The 19,121-nt window shown below is 61.9% G+C and overlaps 1 pseudogene; it reads right to left on the reverse strand.

Annotated features, from left to right (window-relative positions):
• Positions 1-6,038: 6,038 nt before the first annotated feature.
• LOC126652324 (splicing factor, arginine/serine-rich 19-like) lies at positions 6,039-18,005 on the reverse strand (annotated as a pseudogene).
• Positions 18,006-19,121: the final 1,116 nt, after the last annotated feature.

Here is a 19,121-nt window from a genome sequence, read left to right on the forward strand (position 1 = left end):
CTCCACCCCACCCCAAATTCTCCACCCCAAACACCCCGGGGTGCTGGGACCCCCAAAGCGCCCCCACCCCACCCATTTCTTCCCAACCCCCTGAATTCCCCCAGGGTCTCCTGGTTGTGGTGGATTTGGGGGGTTTAGGGGGTTTAAGGGTGACCCCCACCCCAAATTATCGACCCCACCCCAAATTATCCACCCCAAACACCCCCGGGGTGCTGGGACCCCCAAAGTGCTCCTGACCCCCCAAATCCCTCCTGGAGTCCCCCCAGGGTCTCCTGGTTGTGGTGGAGTTGGGGGGGATTTTGGGGGGGTTTAAGGGGTGGCCCCCACCCCAAATTATCCACCCCAACCCAAATGGGGTGTTGGGACCCCCCAAAGTGCCCCCACCCCACTCAGAGACCCCAAATCCCCCCCTGGAGACCCCCAAAGGCTCCTGGTTGTGGTAAATTTGGGGGGGATTTTGGGGGGTTTAAGGGGTGACCCCCACCCCAAATTATCGACCCCACCCCAAATTATCCACCCCAAACACCCCCGGGAGACCCCAAAAATCCCCCCTGAATCCCCCCCAGGGTCTCCTGGTTGTGGTAAATTTGGGGGGGGGGGGTTGGGTATTTTGGGGTATTTTTTGGGTATTTTTGGGGTGTTTTTGGGGTATTTTTGGGGTATTTTTGGGGTGTTTTTGGGGTATTTTGGGGCATTTTTGGGGTGTTTCTGCCTGGTTTTGGGGTACTTTGTACTCAGCCTTGTGCAGGATGTTCCTGGGGTGTTTTTAGGGTGTTTTGGGGCTGTTTTTGGGGTGTTTTGGGTTATTTTTGGGGTATTTTGGGACATTTTCAGGGTACCTTGTGCACAGTTTTCCTGAGGATGTCCCTGCGGTGTTTTGGGGTCATTTTTTGGATATTTTGGGTTATTTTGGGTTATTTTCTGGTTACCTTGTGGACTGCCTTCCTGAGGATGTCCCTGGGGTGTTTTGGGGTATTTTGGGGTCGTTTTTTGGGTTTTTTGGGTTATTTTCTGGTTACCTTATGGACTGCCTTCCTGAGGATGTCCCTGGGGTGTTTTTTTGGATATTTTGGGTTATTTTGGGGTGGTTTCTTGGGTATTTTGGGTTATTTTCTGATTACCTTGTGCACAGCTTTCCTGAGGATGTCCCTGGGGTGTTTTGGGGTCATTTTTTGGGTATTTTGGATTATTTTTGGGCCGTTTTTGGGTTTATTTTTGGGTTACCTTGTGGACTGTCTTCCTGAGGATGTTCCTGGGGTATTTTGGGGTATTTTTTTGGGTATTTTGGGTTATTTTGGGGCTGTTTTTGGGCTGGTTTTGCTTACCTTGTGCACAGCCTTCCTGAGGATGTCCCTGGGGTGTTTTGGGGTCATTTTTTGGGTATTTTGGGTTATTTTTGGGCCGTTTTTGGGGTTATTTTCTGATTACCTTGTGCACAGCTTTCCTGAGGATGTCCCTGGGCTGTTTTTTGGGTATTTGGGGTCATTTTTTGGGTATTTTGGGTTATTTTGGGTTTATTTTTTGCTCACCTTGTGGACTGCCTTCCTGAGGATGTCCCTGGGGTATTTTGGGGTCATTTTTGGGGTATTTTGGGTTATTTTGGGTTATTTTTGGAGCTGTTTCTGGTTACCTTGTGCACTGCCTTCCTGAGGATGTCCCTGGGGTGTTTTTTTGGATATTTTGGGTTATTTTTGGGCTGTTTTTGGTTACCTTGTGCACAGCCTTCCTGGGGATGTCCCTGGGGTGTTTTTTTGGATATTTTGGGTTATTTTGGGGTTATTTTTGGGTTACCTTGTGCACAGCCTTCCTGAGGATGTCCCTGGGGTATTTTGGGGTGGTTTTTTGGGTATTTTGGGGCAGTTTTGGGGTATTTTTGGGCTGGTTTTGGGTTTATTTTCTGTGTACCTTGTCCACTGCCTTCCTGAGGATGTCCCTGGGGTGGTTTTGGGGTATTTTGGGGCGGTTTTGGGGTATTTTTGGGCCATTTTTGGGGTTATTTTTGGGTTACCTTGTGCACAGCTTTCCTGAGGATGTCCCTGGGGTGTTTTGGGGTGGTTTTTGTGGGTGTTTTGGGGTATTTTTGGGCTGTTTTTGGGGTTATTTTTGGGTTACCTTGTGCACAGCCTTCCTGAGGATGTCCCTGGGGTGTTTTGGGAGTGGTTTTTTGGGTATTTTGGGTTATTTTTGGGCCGTTTTTGGGGTTATTTTTGAGTTTATTTTTGGTTACCTTGTGGACTGCCTTCCTGAGGATGTCCCTGGGGTGTTTTGGGGTATTTTGGGGTCATTTTTTGGGTATTTTAGATTATTTTTGGGCTGTTTTTGGGGTTATTTTTGGGTTACCTTGTGGACTGCCTTCCTGAGGATGTCCCTGGGGTGTTTTGGGGTATTTTGGGGTCATTTTTTGGGTATTTTGAGTTATTTTTGGACCATTTTTGGGTTATTTTCTGGGTTACCTTGTGGACTGCCTTCCTGAGGATGTTCCTGGGGTATTTTGGGGTGTTTTTTTGGGTATTTTGGGCTGTTTCTGGTTACCTTGTGCACAGCTTTCCTGAGGATGTCCCTGGGGTGTTTTGGGGTATTTTGGGCCATTTTTTGGGTATTTTGGGTTATTTTTGGGCCATTTTTGGGGTTATTTTTGGGGGTATTTCAGGGTACCTTGTGCACAGCCTTCCTGAGGATGTCCCTGGGGTGTTTTGGGGTCATTTTTTTGGGTATTTTGGGTTATTTTTGGGCCGTTTTTGGGGGTATTTCAGGGTACCTTGTGCACAGCTTTCCTGAGGATGTACCTGGAGTATTTTGGGGTGTTTTTTTGGATATTTTGGGTTTATTTTTTGCTTACCTTGTGCACAGCCTTCCTGAGGATGTCCTTGTACTCGTCCTTGGTGATGTCCTTGCGCTGGTAGAAGGGTTTGATGGCCAATTTCACCTCCTCCACCGCCCGCTCCTGCGTGTGCAGCTTCTTCAGGTACTGCCAAGGACATGGGGGGCATCAGGGGGTATCAGGGGTCATCAGAGGGCATCAGGGGGCATCAGGGGTCACCAGGGGTCACCAGGGGTCACCAGGGGTCATCAGGGGGCACCAGGGGTCACCAGGGGTCAGAGAGGGATCATAGAGATAACCAGGGGGTCATAGAGGTCATCAGGGGGCACCAGGGGTCATCAGGGGTCACAAAGGAGTCATAGAGGTCACCAGGGGGTCATCAGGAGTCACCAGGGGTCATCAGAGGTCATCAGGAGTCATAGAGATCATCAGGGGGCACCAGGAGTCATCAGGGGTCACCAGGGGTGATCAGGGGTCATCAGGGGTCACCAGGGGGCATCAGGGGTCAGCAGGGGTCATCAGGGGTCACCAGGGGTCAGAGAGGGGTCATAGAGGTCACCAGGGGTCATCAGGGGTCACCAGGAGGTCATAGAGGTCACCAGGGGTCATCAGGGGTCATAGAGATCATCAGGGGTCATAGGGGGCATCAGGAGGTCATAGAGGTCATCAGGGGTCATCAGAGATCACCAGGGGTCATCAGGGGTCACCAGAGGATCATAGAGGTCATCAGGGGGCATCAGGGGGCATCAGGGGTCACCAGGGGGTCATAGAGGTCAGCAGGGGTCATCAGGAGTCACAAATGGGTCATAGAAGTCATCAGGGAGCATCAGGGATCATAGAGGTCATCAGGGGTCACCAGGGGTCAGCAGCGGGGTCATAGAGGTCATCAGGGGTCACCAGGGGTCATCAGGGGTCACAGGGGGTACCAAGGGTCACCAGGGGGCATCAGGGGTCATCAGGGGTCACCAGGGGTCATCAGGGGTCACCAGGGGGCATCAGGGGTCATCAGGGGTCATCAGGGGTCACCAGGGGGTATCAGGGAGCATCAGGGGTCATCAGGGGTCACCAGGGAGCATCAGGGGTCATCAGGAGTCATCAGGGGGCATCAGAGATCACAAAGGGTCATCAGAGGTCACCAGGGGTCATCAGCGGTCACCAGGGGGTCATAGAGATCATCAGAGGGCACCAGGGGTCAGCAGGAGTCACCAGGAGTCAGCAGAGGGCATCAGGGATCACAAAGAGGTCATAGAGGTCACCAGGGGTCACCAGGGGGCATAGAGATCAGCAGGGGTCACCAGGGGGCATCAGGGGTCATCAGGGGTCACCAGGGAGCATAGAGGTCATCAGAGGTCACCAGGGGTCACCAGGGGTCATCAGGGGTCACAGGGGGTACCAGGGGTCACCCGGGGGCATCAGGGGTTATCAGGGGTTATTGGGGGCATCACGGATCATCAGGGGTCATCAGGGGGTCATAGAGGTCAGCAAGGGGTCACCAGGGGTCACCAGGGGTCATCGGGGGGTCATAGAGGTCATCAGGAGGCACCAAGGGTCACCAGGGGTCACCAGGAGTCAGCAGGGGTCATCAGGGGTCACACAAGGGTCATCAGGGAGTCACAAAAGGGTCATCAGGGGCATCAGGGGTCATAGAGGTCACCAGGGGTCACCAGGGGTCATCAGGGGTCACCAGGGGTCATAGAAATCACCAGGGGTCATCAGGGGTCATAGAGATCACCAGGGGGTCATAGAGGTCATCAGGGGTCACCAGGGGTCATCAGGGATCATCAGGGGTCATCAGGGGGGCACTGAGGTCATCAGGGGGCATCAGGGGGCATCAGCGGGTCATAGAGATCATCAGAGGTCATCAGAGGTCACCAGGGGTCATCAGGGGGGTCACCAGGGGTCACAGAGAGATCACCAGGGGTCATAAAGATCACCAGGGGGTCACAGAGGGGTCACCAGGAGTCATCAGGGGTCACCAGGGAGTCACAGAGGGGTCATAGGGGGGTCATAGGGGGGTCATCAAGGGTCACAGAGGTCACCAGGGGGTCAAGAAGGTCACAGGGGGTCACAGAGGGGTCAGCAAGAGGTCACAGAAGGGGTAACAGAGGGGTCACAAGGATCACCAAAGGTCACAGAGGGATCATCAGAGGTCACCAGGGGGTCACAGAGGGGTCATAGAAGGGTCATAGAGGAGTCATGGGGGGGGTCACAGAGGTCACCAGGGGGTCACAGAGGGGTCACAGAAGGGGTCACCAGGGGGTCACAGGGGTCACCTGGGGGTCACAGAGGGGTCACAGAGGGGTCACCAGGGGTCACCAGGGGTCAGGGGACACCCACGGGTGGAGCCCCAAGGGGCACTGGCCGAGGGGACATCGGGGGGTCAATGGGGGTGTCCCCAACATTTTGGGGTGTCCCCAAAACACTGAAATGTCCCCAACACCCCCAAAACTGACACAACCCCCCCACGGGGGGACCCCAATGCCCCCCCCCAATGTCCCCCCCAATGTCCCCCATGTCCCCCATGTCCCCCTGTCCCCGCCAATGTCCCCAATGTCCCCCTGCCCCTCCCATGTCCCCCCATCCCCACTGACCTTGTCACTGTCCCCCTGTCCTGGGGTCCCTCCTGTCCCCCAATGTCCCTAATGCCCCCAATGTCCCCCCATGTCCCCCATGTCCCCAATGCCCCCCAATGTCCCCCATGTCCCCCAATGCCTCCAATGTCCCCCAATGTCCCCAATGTCCCCCAATGCCCCCTGTCCCCCATGACCCCCCATGACCCCCATGTCCCCTCTGTCCCCAATGTCCCCAATGTCCCCCATGTCCCCCCATCCCCACTGACCTTGTCACTGTCCCCCTGTCCTGGGGTCCTCCTGTCCCCCAATGTCCCCAATGACCCCAATGTCCCCAATACCCCCAATGTCCCCAATGTCCCCCAATGTCCCCCTGCCCCCAATGTCCCCCCATCCCCACTGACCTTGTCACTGTCCCCCTGTCCTGGGGTCCCTCCTGTCCCCCAATGCCTCCAATGCCCCCAATGTCCCCAATGTCCCCAATGTCCTCAATGCCCCCAATGTCCCCCATGTCCCCCAATGCCTCAATGTCCCCCAATGTCCCCCAATGTCCCCCAATGCCCCCTGTCCCCCCATGACCCCCCATGTCCCCCCTGTCCCCAATGCCCCCAATGCCCCCTAATGTCCCCCCATCCCCACTGACCTTGTCACTGTCCCCCTGTCCTGGGGTCCCTCCTGTCCCAGGGGCCCCTGAGCCCCCGGGCCCCCAGGCCGGGCAGGGCGGGGTTTGGGGTCTGGGGGCCCCGAGGGGCAGCAGGTGGGGGGCAGCAGGAGGGGCCGGGGGCGCCGAGGCCTCCGGGAGCCTCCCCCTCCCAGTGGGGAGGGCGGCCTTGAGTGGCTCAGGATCTGCAGCACAAATTTGGGGGTGTCACATTTTGGGGGTCCCATCCCTCCTGGGGAGGTCTGACCCATTTTGGGGGTTCTGTCCCCCAACCTCTCCCTAGGTGTCCCCCACTTTGGGGGTCCCCAATGTCATTCCCTCCCCACTCTGGGGAACCCCCCTCGTGTTCCCCCTCTTTGGGGTCCCCCACTGCCTCCCCCATTTTGGGGTCCCCCTGTCCCCCCAGGGTGACCCCAATGTCCCCCAATTTTGGGGTCACCCTTTCCCCTTAAGTCCCTCCCCCACTTTGGGGTCCCCAACGTGTTCCCCCCTCCCCAATCTTGGGGTCCCCCTGCTCCCCCCTCCCTCCCAATTTTGGGCTCTCTCCCCCAATTTTGGGGTCCCTCTGCCCCCTCCCTCCCCAATTTTGGAGTCTCCCCACACTTTTGGGGTCCCCCTCTGCCTCCCTCCCTCCCCAATTTTGGGGTCTCCCCTCACTTTTGAGGTTCCCCTGAGCCCCCTCTCTCCCCCAATTTTGGGGTCTCCCCCTCACTTTTGAGGCCCCCTGAGCCCCCTCCCCCACTCAATTTTGGGGTCTCCCCTTCACTTTTGGAGTCCCCATGAGCCCCCAATTTTGGGGTCCCCCTGAGCCCCTCCCTCCCCCAATTTTGGGGTCCCTCCTGCTCCTCTCCTCCCTCACTTTTGGGGTCTCCCCCAATTTTGGGGTCCCCCTTAGCCCCTTCCCCCAACTTTGGGGTCCCCCTGCTCCCCTCCCTCCCTCACTTTGGGGTCCCCCTGCCCCCTCCCCCCATTTTGGAGTCCCCCTGCTCCCCCAATTTTGGGGTCCCTCCTGCTCCCCTCCCTCCCTCACTTTTGGGGTCCCCCTGCCCCCTCCCCCATTTTGGAGTCCCCCTGCTCCCCCAATTTTGGGATCCCTCTGCCTTCCTCTCTCCCCCAATTTTGGGGTTTCCCCCCTCAGTTTTGGTGTCCCCTCTGAGCCTCCCTCTCTCCCCAATTTTGGGGTCTCCCACTCCCAACTTTGAGGTCCCCCTGCCCCCTCCCCAATTTGGGTCTCCCCAATTTTGGGGTCCCCCTGCTCCCCTCCCTCCCTCACTTTTGGGGTCTCCCCTCACTTTTGGGGTCCCCCTGAGCCCCTCCCTCCCCCAATTTGGGGTCCCCTCTGCCTCCTCTCTCCCCCAATTTTGGGTCCCCCGTCGTTTTTGGGGTCCCTCCTGCCTCCCCCTCTCTCCCCAATTTTGGGATCCCCCTGCTCCCTCTCTCTCCCAATTTTGGGGTCTCCCCAACATTTTGGGGTCCCCCTCTGCCTCCCTCCCTCCCCCAATTTTGGGTCTCCCCCCAGTTTTGGGTGCCCCCGTGTTGTTTTTGGGGTCCCACCTGGTTGGTGGCCTGGATGAGCTCGTGGGCCTTGGCCCTGCTGGCCAGGTTGGCCTCTTCCATCTTGAACAGCAGCGCCGTCACTGGGGGGGGACACGGCCTGTCACCCCTGGGGGCCTCCCAAAAACACCCCCAGACCCACAGAACACCCCTGGAATCCCCAAAACCCCCGGACCCACAAAACACCCCAAAACACCCCCAGACCCACAGAACACCCCTGGAATCCCCCAAAAACCCCCGGACCCACAAAACACCCCAAACACCCCCAGACCCACAAAACACCCCAAAACACCCCAGACCCACAGAACACCCTGGAATCCCCAAAACCCCGGACCCACAGAACACTCCCGGGACCCACAGAACACCCCAAAACACCCTGGACCCACAGAACACCCCCAAACTCCCGGGACCCACAGAACTCCCCAAAACATCCCGGACCCACAGAACCCACCGGGCACCCCAAAACACCCCAGACCCACAGAACACCCCAAAACCCCCACAGAACCCCCGGACCCACAGAACACCCCTGGAATCCCCCAAAAACCCCCGGACCCACAGAACACCCCCAGACCCACAAAACACCCCAAACCCCCTGGACCCACAGAACTCACCCAGAACCCCCAGACCCACAGAACCCACCTGGGCACCCCAAAACCCCCCAGACCCACAGAACCCACCCAGAATCCCCCAAAACCCACCTGGACCCACAGAACTCACCCAAACACCCCCAGACCCCAGAGACCCACCTGGGCACCCCAAACCCCCGGACCCACAGAACACCCCAGAGAACACCCCACAGAAACCCCTCGGACCCACAGAACACCCTCGGACCCCCAAACCCCCGGACCCACAGAACATCCCCAAAACTCCCCGGACCTACAGAACCCACCGGGCACCAAAAACCCACCTGGATTCCCCAAAACCTCCCCGGACCCACAGAACCCACCCAGAACCCCCCAGACCCACAGAACCCCAAAACCCCCAAACCCACAGAGACCCACCCAGGCACCCCCAAAACTCCCTCGGACCCATAGAACACCCCAAAAACCCCCGGACCCACAGAACACCCCAAAACCCCCCAGACCCACAGAACTCACCCAGAACCCCCAGACCCACAGAACCCACCCAGAACCCCCAGACCCACAGAACCCACCTAGGCACCCCAAAACCCCCAGACCCACAGAACACCCCCAAAACCCCCGGACCCACAGAATACCCCAAAACCCCAAACCCCCGGACCCACAGAACCCCCAGAACACCCCAAACTCCCCCAAACCCACAGAACACCCCAAAACACCCCTGGACCCACAGAACACCCCAAAACACCCCAAAACCCCCCAGACCCACAGAACACCCCAAAACCCCGGACCCACAGAACTCACCCAGAACCCCCTGGACCCACAGAACACCCCGGACCCCCAAAACCCCGGACCCTACAGAACGCCTCCGGAATCCCCCTAAAACCCCCGGGCACCCCCAAAACCCACTCGGAATCCCAAAACCCCGGACCCTACAGAACACCCCAAAACACCCCAGACCCACAGAATACCCCAAACCCCCCAAAACCCCCCCAGAATCCCCAAAACACCCCTGGACCCACAGAACCCACCCAGAACCCCCTGACCCACAGAACCCCACCCAAAACCCCCAAACCCCCCCCAGACCCACAGAACCCACCCAGAACCCCCAAACCCCCGGACCCACAGAACCCACCCAAACCCCCCAAACCCCCGGACCCACAGAACTCACCCAGAACCCCCGGACCCACAGAACACCCCAAAACCCCCGGACCCACAGAACACCCCCAAAACCCCCGGACCCACAGAATACCCCAAAGCCCCCAAAACCCCCGGACCCACAGAACACCCCCAAAACCCCCGGACCCACAGAACCCCCCAGAACACCCCAAAACCCCCCGCAGACCCACAGAACACCCCAAAACCCCACAGAACCCCCCTGGACCCACAGAACCCACCCGGACCGCACCCCTGAAGCCCCCCAGACCCACAGAACAGCCCCTAGAATTCCCCAAAAACCCCACGGACCCACAGAACACCCCCGGGACCCACAGACTACACCCCAAAAACCCCTCGGACCACAGAACCCCCAAAACTCCCCGGACCCACAGAGACACCCCAAAGCATCCCGGACCCACAGAAGCCCACCTAGGCATCCCTAAAAACCCCCAGACCCACAGAACACACCAAAACACCCCTGGACCCACAGAACTCACCCAGAACCCCCGGACCCAAGAACGCACCTTAGAACCCCCAAACCCCCGGAACCACAGAACCCACCCAAGGAAACCTCCCCCAAGCGCCCCTGGACCCACAGAACCCACCCAAAAGCCTCCCAAGCGCCCCTGGACCCACACAGAACCCACCCAGGAGTCCCCTAAAACCCCGGACCCACAGAACTCCCACAGAACCCCCTGGATCCCCAGGACCCCCAAAACCCCCCGGACCCACAGAACTCACCCAGAGACCCCCAAAACTCCCTCGGACCCACAGAACACCCCCGGACCCCAAAACCACCCCAGAATCCCCCAAAGCCCCTCTGAATCCCAGACCCCCAAATCCCACCCCAGACCCCTAAAACCCACCCCAGACCCCCAAATCCACACAGACCCCAAAACCCCTGGAATCCCCCAGACCCCAAATCCCCCACCCGGACCCCTAAATCCCCCAATCCCCCAAAGTGTCCCCAAACACCTCCTGGAGGACCCCAATCCCCAAAGTGTCCCCAAGTGCCACCCACGTGCCAGGACCCCACTGGTGGCACAGCTGACACCCCCAGACCCCCCCATTGTCCCCAAGTGCCACCCACGTGCCAGAACCCCCAGAGTGTCCCCAGAGTGCCACCCACGTGCCAAGAACCCCTCAAATTTGTCCCCAAGTGCCACCCACGTGCCAGGACCCCCAAAATGTCCTCAGGTGCCACCCACGTTCCAGGACCCACTGGTGGCCCCCTACAGGCCCCAGTACCCCCCAGACCCCCCAAATTTGTCCCCAAGTGCCACCCACGTGCCAGGAACCCCCAAAATGTCCCCAAGTGCTACCTACATGCCAGAACCCCCAAATTTGTCCCCAGAGTGCCACCCACGTGCAGAAACCCCCAAAGTGTCCCCAAGTGCCACCCACGTGCCAGAAACCCCCTAAATTTGTCCCCAGGTTGCCACCTGCGTGCCCAGGACCCGCTGGTGGCATGGCCATACCCCCAGACCCCCAAAGTGTCCCCAAACACCTCCTGGAGGACCCCAAATCCCCACAAATCCCCCAGACCCCCAAAGTGTCCCCAAGTGCCACCCACGTGCCAGGATCCCCCCATTGTCCCCAAGTGCCATCCACGTGCCAGGACCCCCAAATTTGTCCCCAAGTGCCACCCACGTGCCAGGACCCCCAAATTTGTCCCCAAGTGCCACCTGCGTGCCCTGGACCCCCATTGTCCCCAAGTGCCACCTACGTGCCAGGACCCCCCATTGTCCCCAAGTGCCACCCACGTGCCAGGACCCCCAAATTTGTCCCCAAGTGCCACCCACGTGCCAGGACCCCACTGAGTGACCCCCTACAGGCCCCATTACCCCCCAAAGTGTCCCCAAGTGCCACCTACGTGCCAGAAACCCCCAAAGTGTCCCCAAACACCTCCTGGAGGACCCCAAATCCCCACAAATTCCCCCAGACCCCCAAGGTGTGCTAAGTGCCACCCACGTGCCAGGACCCCCATTGTCCCCAAGTGCCACCCACGTGCCAGGACCCCACAAATGTCCCCAGGTGCCACCCACGTTCCAGGACCCACTGGTGGCCCCCTGCAGGCCCTGTGCCCCCAGAACCCCAAGTTTGTCCCCAGGAGTGCCACCTACGTGCCAGGACCCCGCTGGTGGCCCCCTACAGAGCCCTATTACCCCCAGACCCCCAAATTTGTCCCCAAGTGCTCACCCACGTGCCAGAGACCCCCAAATTTGTCCCCAGGTGCCACCTACGTGCCAGAAACCCCCAAATTTGTCCCCAAGTGCCACCCACGTGCCAGGACGCTGCTGGTGGCTGCCTACTCCCAAAGTGTCCCCAAGTGCCACCTACGTGCCAGAAACCCCCTAAATTTGTCCCCAAGTGCCACCTACGTGCCAGAAACCCCCTAAATTTGTCCCCAAGTGCCCACCGTGCCAGGTGCCGCTAGTGGCCCCCTGCAGGCCCTCATTACTCCCCAGTGTCCCCAAGTGCCACCCACGTGCCAGGACCCCCCATTGTCCCTAAGTGCCACCCACGTGCCAGAAACCCCTAAATTTGTCCCCAAGTGCCACCTGCGTGCCAGGACCCCACTGGTGACCCCCTACGGCCCATTACCCCAGACTCCCCAGAGTGTCCCCAAGTGCCACCCGCGTTCCAGGACCCGCCTGGTGGCCCCCTGCAGGCCCCTGTGCCCCCAGACCCCCAAAAGTGTCCCCAAGTGCCACCTACATGCCAGAACCCCCAAAGTGTCCCCAAGGTGCCACCCACGTGCCAGGACCCCCAAAAGTGTCCCCAAGTGCCACCCACATGCCAAAAACCCCCATATTTGTCCCCAAGTGCCACCTACGTGCCAGGACCCCCAGAGTGTCCCCAAGTGCCACCTACGTGCCAGGACCCCCAAATTTGTCCCCAAGTGCCACCTACGTGCCAGGACCCCCCCAGAGTGTCCCCAAGTGCCACCCTCGTGCCAGGACCCCACTGGTGGCCCCCTGCAGGCCCCAGTGCCCCCAGACCCCCAAAGTGTCCCCAAGTGCCACCCACATACCAGAACCCCCAAATTTGTCCCCAAATACCACCCACGTGCCAGGACCCCCATTGTCCCCAGGTGCCACCTACGTGCCAGGACCCCACTGGTGGCACAGCCATGCCCCCAGACCCCCATTGTCCCCAGGTGCCACCTACGTGCCAGAAACCCCCAAAGTGTCCCCAAGTGCCACCCACGTGCCAGAAACCCCCAAAAGTTGTCCCCAAGTGCCACCTACGTGCCAGGACCCCACTGGTGGCACAGCCTATGCCCTAGACCCCCCCATTGTCCCCCAAGTGCCACCTACGTGCCAGGACCCCCCAAATTTGTCCCCAGGTGCCACCCACGTGCCAGGACCACCCCCAAATTTGTCCCCAAGTGCCACCTACGTTGCCAGGACCCGCTGGTGGCCCCCTGCAGGCCCCTTGCTCCCAGACCCCCAAAGTGTCCCCAGGTGCCACCTGCGTGTCAGAAACCCCCAAATTTGTCCCCAAGTGCCACCTACGTGCCAGAAACCCCCCCAAATTTGTCCCCAGGTGCCACCTACGTGCCAGGACCCCGCTGGTGGCACAGCCCATCTCCCCAGACCCCCAAATTTGTCCCCAGGTGCCACCTACGTGCCAGGACGCCGCTGGTGGCGCAGTCAGACGCCTCTGGAGCCCCACGGCGTGAGTGGTGGTGGTGGTGGGCGAGGGCGCTCTCGCGGGGGCGGTCCAGGGTCTCCCCGTCCCCGTCCCCGTCCCGTGCCGTGCTGGTGGCGTCGTCCTTGCCCTGGCAGCGACTGTCAGCCTCGGGGGCTTCCCGCGCCCCCAGCCCGGCCTGGGGGTCCCCACCATCTCAGAGCCCCCTGGCCCGGGGAGCCGCGGGGTCGTTGGCGCGCCCCCCTCCTCGGGCAGGAAGGACACGTCGGGGTCTTGCAGCTGCTGTCGGCGGTCTGCGAGTCGGGGTCACCTCCGCTCGGGGGCTCCGCCGCCACCCCCGCCCCCGACCTGGGGGCTTTGGGAGGGGCACCCCCTCCGGGAGCGGCGGGGGGCTGGGCGGGTTTGGAGGTGCCCCAGATTTCTCGGAGCCCGACCAGGGGCTCCACCTCGGGCCGCCCGGTGGAGGGGGTCTCCCGGAGCCGAGGGGGCGCGGGCAGCAGGGGACAGCGAGGCGGGGTGGCGCAGCTGTCGGCCTTGGACTTCTTGAGGGTGCCCTTGGCCCCTTGGCCTTCCTCTTCTTGGCGCCTCGCCCTTGGCCTTGCTGCCCTTGGGGGCTTCTTGGTGCCCACCTTGCCCTTGGGGGCTGGCCTTGCGGCTCTTGGAGGGGGCGCGCCAGCCGCCGTCCTGTCCCCTCCCGAGGCGGCGTCGCCCTTGAGAGCCCCGGCCTGGGGAGCCCCGGCCTTGAGGAAGGGCGCTCTGCTCTCGGCGTCACGCGGGCGAGCTTGACCGTGCCGGCGATGGCTCCTCCTCCTCCTCCTCCTCCTCCTCCTGCCGTTGTCACCCCCGCTGTCCCCTCCTTGGCGGGGGCCGTGGTGGAGGTGACGCCCTCTCGGATCAGCACCGACACCTTCGACTGCAGCTTCACCTTCCGCGCGGGGGCCGCGCTGGTGGTGCTGGGGGTGGCGTTGGTGGCACCCTTGGGTGCCCCCGTCCCTGTCCCCGCCACCGCCGCCTCCTTGCGCGTCCCCGCTGCCGTCACCGCCTTGGCTTTGCGGGCGCCCTTCTCCCGCGCCGCCTTCTCCTTGGATTTGCCGCCGTCCGGCGACTGACGACAGCGCCCGTCATCATCGCGCCGCCGCCTCCTCGAGTACTCTTTGAACTTCTTCTTGTGCTTGTCCCTGCTGGCCGCTCTGTCTCGGCGCGGCGCGTTTAGCTCCCTGTCCTGCTCGCTGCCGCTCCCGGTGCCGCTCCGGTGCCCACCCTGGGCAGCTCCCCTTGCGGGCGGGGGCTCTGCTGGCTCTCGGTCGGAGGAGAAGCCCTCGAAGCTGAGCCCTCGGAGTCGTAGAGCACCTCCCGGCGGGGCCTGGGGAGCCGCCGGAGCGCCGGCTCACCGTGATGGTCCTCTTGATGGCGAACAGCGCCGAGTCGCTCAGCTCCTGCACCGACGGCGGCACCACCGCGCGGGGCTCCCTGCGCCGGACCGACGGCATCGCCGTCACCGCCGTGGTGGTCGTGGTCGTTGTGGTGGCTTTGTCCCCCTTGGAGTCGCGCCGGGAGCCGCGGCGCTCCCGCGACCGCGAGCGCTGCTGCTGCTTCTTCTTCTTCTTCTCCCCGCGGCGCCGCTCGCGCTCCCGGCCCCTCTCCTTGCCCCTGTCCTTGTCCCGGTCCCTGTCCTTGTCCTTGCGGCCCCGCGAGCGGCCCGAGCCGCTGCCCGACGAGCGCTGGCCCGCCGCTTCTCCCGCGACCGCGAGCGCCGCGACCACGAGCGGCGGGAGCGGGCGGGCGGCGCGGAGCGGGACCCGAGCCCGAGCTCGCCGGCGGCGCCCGCGCTCCTTGCCCTTCGAGGATGATGACGACGATGAAGGCAGCGGGGCCGGGGAGGCGGCGGCTCGGGGGCTTTTGAGGACCCCCACGACGGAGGAGCCGCCGCCGGCGCTGCGGGTCGCGGTGGTCGCGCTTAGGCTTCTTGCGGGCCGGGCCGAGGGCGCAGCGCGCGAGGGCGGCGAGGAGGAGCCCGGACGCCGCTGGCTCAGGATCTTGCGCCGCAGGTGCCGAGGGGACGACGACAGGGGGCGCCCGCGAGGATTCCGCTCGTCCCGCTCTGCCAGCGGGTCCGGCTGCGCTCGGCCCCAAAATCGGCCTCCTCGCCCGAGTCGGCGTGCAGGGACAAGAAGTCGTCGCCGCCCTCGGGCAGGCGCGGCGGGCGCGGCTCGGCGCGCCCGCGGGCGATGCCACCGACGCCGATGCCACCAACGCCGATGCCACCAACGGCGAGTGCCACTCAACGCTGCCGCCACCACTCTCGGCGATGCCACCTCGGCGCCGGCGGAGCTCCCGAGCCGCGGAAGAGCCGCAGGGGGGCTGAAGGGGCCGCTCCTCCTCGGCCGGCACGATCTCGCCTCCTCCACCTCAGGCGTCCCCGGCGCGCCCACTCGCGGCCGCGCCCCGGGCCGCCCCGGACGATGCCGATGCTGCCGCTTTGGGGGTCCCGCCGGGGTCCCGCGGGGCTGGGGGTGGGCGCCGCTGGAGTGGGGGCGGGTTTGGGGTTGCCCGGGTCACCACCTCGAGGGACACTTTGCCGCCCAGCCTGGGGGTCGCTGCCCCCTCCTGTGCCCCAGCCCCACCGAGGGTGGTCTCGCGTCGGCGCGGCCCGCGCCCCCAGCCCCACCACGAACACGCGGCGCCGCGGCTCCGACGAGCCTTCCTCCTCCTCCTCCTCCTCCTCCTCCTCCTCCTCTTCGCCCTCCTCTTCATCTTCCTCCTCCTCCTCCTCCTCCTCCTCCTCCTCCTCGTCGTCGCCGGGCAGGGTGGAGTCGCGCCGGGCGGGTTGGGGGCGTTTGGGGGCTCGGGGTCCTTCTCGCAGTCCTGGCTCAGGCTGTTGTCGTCGTAGATGCCGGCCAAGGTCTGCGAGATGCGGCTGATGCTCTGCGACACGTCCGGCAGCGCCCGCGCCTCCCTTCCTCCTCCTCCTCCTCCTCCTCATCATCCTCCTCATCCTCATCCTCTTCATCCTCCTCCTCCTCCTCCTCCTCCTCCTCGGCGGGGCTGGGGCTGCTGCGGGACGAGCTGGGGTTGGAGCCGTGGGTCGAAGGGGTCGTACTTCTGGTCCTGCCGCCCTTCGGCCTCCTTAGGCGGCGCCGCCGATGACGACGAGGAGGAGGAAGAGGAGGAGGAGGAGGAGGAGGAGGAGGAAGAAGAGGAGGAGGAGCCGCCGCCCCCGCCCCCAAAACTCAACTCGGGGGCGTGGGCGCCTCCGGGGTCCTGCGACCCCTGACCCCCTGCGGGGTTCTCCTCGTCCGTGGGGTGGAAAGGTCATAAATATCCAGCGAGGGCGAGCGGGGCCGCGCTGAGCCCGGGTGGGGCCCCGACGAGGAGGAGGAGGAAGAGCGGGACGAGGAGGATGATGAAGATGAAGATGAGGAGGAAGAATCCGCCTTTTCGGGGGTGGGCGCGGGCGGGGGCCTCGTCCGGGCGCGTTTTGGGTCGGGGTCGCTGCTGTTGTTGCTGGGCAGTCTCGGGTCCTCGCCCCCCCAGGGCGGCGCTGGGGCCTCAGGCGCTGGGCCGGCCCGGCGTGGGGGAGGGGCGCGGCGGGGGCGCGGGGAGGGGCGGGCCGGGGTCCCGCCGGGGTGGGGGGAGGGGCAGGAGGGGAGGAGCAGGAGGGACAGGAGCCCCCTCGGGACGCGCCAGCGGCGGGAGGAGCTGCCGGGGAGGTGACCTGGGGAAATTGGGGGAGAGGGGGAAAAGGGAGGGTTAGGAGGGGGGGAGAGACTCCCTGGGAGCTCTCCAAATTCTAGAGAGACCCCCAAAGCCCTCAGAGCCCTCACAAATCCTAAAGAGACACCAGAGACTCCCCCCAAACCCTCAGACCCCCGAAATCCTAAAGAAAACACCAGAGAACCCCCAAATCCTAGAGAGCCCCCAGGACCCCCCCAAATTCAACAGAGCCCCCAGAGACCCCCTCAAACCCTTAGACCCCCACCCCCAAATCCTAGAGAGACCCTCAGAGACCCCCAAAACCCACAGAACCCCCTCAAATCCTAGAGACTCCAGAGACCCCACAAAACCCTCAGACCCCCAAAATCCTAGAAACAATCCACCCCAAATCCCCCATTTCACCCCAAATCACCCCATTTCTGCCCCAAATCCCCTCATTTCACCCCCAAATCCCCCATTTCTGCCCCAAATCCCTCATTCACCCCAAATTCCCCCGAAAAACCTCCAAATCCCCCAATTCACCCCCTAAATCCCCCCATTTCTGCCCCCAAATCCCCATTTCACCCCCAAATCCCTCATTTCTGCCCCAAATCCCCCATTTCTGCCCCAAATCCCCATTTCTCCCCCCAAATCCCCCCATTTCTGCCCCAAATCCCCATTTCACCCCAAAAATCCCTCCATTCATCCCTCAAATCCCCATTTCTCCCCCCAACCCCCCATTTCCACTCCAAATCCCCCAAACTTCCCCCCAGCCCCCTAAATCCCTCCTTAACCCCCCAAATCCCCTCCAATCCCCCAAATTCCCCTAACCCCCTAAACCCCCCCAAATCCTCTCCAAATCCCTTCCAAACCCCCCATTCCACCCCCACTCCCCTAAGCCCCCAACCCCCATTTCCACCCTGACCCCCCAAATCCCCCCAAACCCCCCAAATCCCCCCAATTCCACCCAAGCCCCCAACCTCCCCCCATTTCCACCCCGACCCCCAAACCTCCCTAAACCCCCAAACTCCCCTAAACCCTCTCCAACTCCCCCAAATCTCAAATCCCTCAAATCCCTCAAATCCCCTCAAATCCTCTCCCAATCCCTCTCAAATCACTCCAAATCCCCTAAACCCCCTCAAATCCCTCAAATCCCCCAACCTCTCCCCAGCCTCCCGATGCCCCCACCTCGCTCTTGGGGTCCTCCCAGGGGGTCCTCGTAGGAGCCCCCGAGGCGACGCGCGACGCCCCGAGGTCGCCCACCGACCTCGGCCACCACCTCCAGCTCCTCCTCCTCGGGAGACCCCTCCCCACCGCTGAGGGCACGGGGGTCAGGAACCCCCAAAACGGGATTCAGGACCCCCAAAAACCCCAAAAGGGACCCCCAAAATCCCCAAAAATGAACTCAGGAACCCCCAAAACCACCAAAGACAGAACCAGGACCCCCAAACAGAGCCAGGGACCCCCAAAGCAGACCCCTCCCCACTGCGGGGAGACTGGGGAGTCAGGAACCCCAAAACGGGATTCAGGACCCCAAAAACCCCAAAAATGAACTCAGGAACCCCAAAAACCCCAAAAATGAACTCAGGAACCCCCAAAACCACCAAAAGGACCCCAAAACAGAGCCAGAGACCCCCAAAGCAGACCCCTCCCCGCTGCAGGGGGGGCACGGGGGGAGTCAGGAACCCCAAAAACGGGATTCAGGACCCCCAAAAACCCCAAAAATGAACTCAGGAACCCCAAAACCTCTCAAATGGACCCCAAATGCTTCCAAAATGGACCCAGGGACCCCCAAAGCAGACCCCTCCCCACTGCGGGGAGGGCACGGGGGGTCAGGAACCCCCAAATGGGATTCCAGGACCCCCAAACCCCAAAGGACCCCAAAACCCCCAAAATGAACTCAGGAACCCCTAAAACCCCAAAAGGGACCCCCAAAATGAACTCAGGAACCCCAAAACCCCCAAATGAACACAGGACCCCCCAAAATGGACCCAGGGACCCCCAAAGCAGACCCCTCCCCAATGGGGGCAGCTGGGGGTCAGGAACCCCCAAAACGGGATTCAGGAGCCCCAAAAACCCCAAAAATGAACTCAGGAACCCCCCAAACCACCAAAAGGACCCCAAAACAGAGCCAGGGACCCCCAAACAGAGCCAGGGACCCCCAAAGCAGACCCCTCCCCACTGCGGGGGGGGCACGGGGGGGGTCAGGAACCCCCAAAATGGGATTCAGGACCCCCAAAAACCCCAAAAGGGACCCCCAAAAACCCCAAAAATGAACTCAGGAACCCCAAAACCCCTCAAATGGACCCCAAAAACCCCCTAAATGAACACAGGACCCCTCAAAATGGACCCAGGGACCCCCAAAGCAGACCCCTCCCCACTGCGGGGGGCACAGAGGTCAGGAACCCCAAAATGGGATTCAGGACCCCCAA

The sequence above is a fragment of the Myiozetetes cayanensis genome, unplaced genomic scaffold (genome assembly GCF_022539395.1).
Source record: "Myiozetetes cayanensis isolate MyiCay16 unplaced genomic scaffold, myiCay2020 scf764, whole genome shotgun sequence".
In the NCBI taxonomy this organism is placed as follows: domain Eukaryota; kingdom Metazoa; phylum Chordata; class Aves; order Passeriformes; family Tyrannidae; genus Myiozetetes; species Myiozetetes cayanensis.